Source organism: Gymnogyps californianus, chromosome 1 (genome assembly GCF_018139145.2).
Source record: "Gymnogyps californianus isolate 813 chromosome 1, ASM1813914v2, whole genome shotgun sequence".
Lineage (NCBI taxonomy): Eukaryota > Metazoa > Chordata > Aves > Accipitriformes > Cathartidae > Gymnogyps > Gymnogyps californianus.
The window spans coordinates 130,966,227-130,968,935 of record NC_059471.1 but is presented as its reverse complement, the minus strand read 5'-3'; positions in this window follow the sequence as shown (position 1 = coordinate 130,968,935).

Here is a 2,709-nt window from a genome sequence, read left to right as displayed (position 1 = left end):
CCCAGTGTCCACTTAATAGGCAGATTAAAGGTGATTCAGAGCATATTGTGAAAACCGAACTCTCGGGTTCACAGTTTTTAGATGGTTTCTGTCCCTTTAGCTCACAGATGGCTCAGAGTCATAAAACCTAAACAGTTCTTCTTAGGACTCAGTCTGCACGTTTTTCAAACCCTAGTCCAGTCATTTTAAGAAATGACTTGGCTCAGTGAAGTGCAAATGTGCCTCCAGAGCATTTGCAAAGCAAAAAAGAGATCTTGGCACTGTGCATCTTATTGTGTATATTTTTCCCTTGAAAGACTTTGCTTTAATTTTTTTTTTTTTACCCAAGTCTCACAAACTCAGTGGCAAGACAGACCTGCATTGTGCTGCAAAGATCCTGCATTTTCCAGTGAGTCTGGAGTTGTGGCAATTTACCAATTTATTGTTTTTAATGGAGACTTTTAAATGTAGCATGCCAGTGAAAAAAACCAAATCATTGAAGTGCTCAGGATATTCATTGCTATTAAAATTTAATTGTTTAATTCTAATATGCAAAAAAATTGCATTAAACCAGCTGAACTGCATTTGGTTTAGGCTGAGATAAACACTGGCATGCCCTAGTTAAGGGTGAATACAATGCTTTCCTCTTGAAGAGGCCAGGGAGGCAGTCTGTGTATGTCATAACTCTGTGTGCATTTTAACACCCCTACCCAGTGCAGTCACTGCAGAATTAAAAGTTCTGATGAAGGTTTTATTGCCTTGCTTAAAGCTATTTCACACCATCTGCAGGCTCAAAAGGGGAGTCTCCATAGAGAAGTCCATTAGCGTAATTATGAGTGTTGTTATTACCACTGGAACACCCTGTGTGATGTTGACAGTAGAGTGACATCGTTGTTGTCAGTAAAACTCCGATGTGGTGCTTAGGCACTCATTAGCCACACCTCTTCTGAAAGCTTCCCTCTATTCCTTTGCTGACACTGCAATTAGAAGTCTTAATAGCCAGAGTCTGTCAAGCTGATGTCTGACCATGGACAGGTGACTCAAAGTATTTTGGCTTACCTGTTGTCGTTGGGCCAAGCCAGAGTCTGAAGCAATTGCCAAGGCAGCGAAGGGTAAAGTATCTGGTGGCTGCTTCTCCTGTTGTGTTTTGTGCTTGTTTCTTAACTGGATGCTGTTGGGAGTAGGAAGTGGCAAAAAGTTGTGGGCAGTCAGAATGTCAGCTTTCTACAGGCCATTGAGCCGGTGTGAATTTGCCATATACACTTGAAGCTGAGCTGCTCTTTTCCTGTGCTCTCCTGCTTCCAAGATCCTAGAATGAAAACAGAGCTGCTGAGTTTCTCTGGCATCTTCTCTGCCCCAGCAGTAGCCTAAACCCCTGTTTTTCCTGTTGTATGTGCCTGTGTTGCCTCAGCTTTGCACTGAATGAGGCTTTCTCCCTGGCCTGTCCCTGAGCACTCTTGTGGCTGTAGTGCTGCAAAGGATTAGCATCCTGCTGCTGAGACCAGACACTCCATGTGAAATTAATTTAGATGGTTCTGCTATTCAACAAGCTGTTATCAGCCCTTCTTTGTCAAACTGAAAAACAAAAGCAAAAGGAGTTATCCCCTTTCCTTGGCCTCTCTGGGATGAATCTCCTGTTACATCTGTGACCAAGCCACCGAATGAACAGTCCCAATCTGAAACTTGTTTGCACCTCTAAGCATACTACAGAAATTCCTGGATACATTGATTGTGGCTCAATAGGAACTGATCCCAGTGACTTCTGTTAGCAAGTGCAGTCTTGGGAGACTAAGGGGAGTGTTTCAGCTGTGTTTGGGGAAGAGGGTAAGAAGCAGTCTACCTAGAACAACTCAATTTGTGATCCTCCATTGCCAAGGAGGACTAACACCAATTCCTAGCCTGTACTTCTAAGGCAACTGACCCACTGGATTTTCTTCAGTCTCCCATGGGAAAGGAATCAGTCCTGAGTTAGAGGGATAAATGACTGCGTATGTAGACCAGCAACATGCAGTCTCTGCACTAGGCTAAGATGAGGGTGTGGATGAGCTAAAGCAGCCCTGAGCTGTACTGCAGCAGCAAGAGGCAAGCGAAGCTGCTGCAAGGTGCTGTTTCCTTCCAAAGGTGAACAAGAGAAAGATGTTTTATGCCTCAGTATTGGGATACAGAGCCCTCTTAGCCTGTATGCTTAAAAATAAGCAAAGCATGTGGGGTGGTGGGGAGGGTGTTCCTGTTCTGGTCCCGGAGTCTATGGAGCTCTCTCCTCCAGGAGAAGGGGGGAAAATGCTGTGTAAAGGTTAAGGACTGCCGAGATTAAAATGCTACAGCCCCAGGCGCTCTGCAGCATGGCCTCTGCCTCCTTTGAATACCAGGTGGATTTCTGATAAGCAGTCAACTACTTGACTCTACAATCCCTCTAAAACATTTTATATGGCAAAACCATTCACAACATGTATAACTGAAAAAATGCCAAGATTCCCAATGCAATTTAGACATAGCTATGGGGGAGGTGGCTTTGCTTGGAAGGACATTATGTACAAAAACGAGGGGAAGGGGATAGTATCAGATCATCCACAGCAGCCTGTCTGCCAGCACAGCATCTGTTTTTAATTGGCTAATCAGATCCTGTTTGAAGCCTTTCTCAGCTGTGCTTCCCTTGAAAACCAGATTCCTCGTCCAGATGAGGCAGGACTGCTTGCGATTACAGTGCGGTTAGCACAAGAGCAGCAAAAC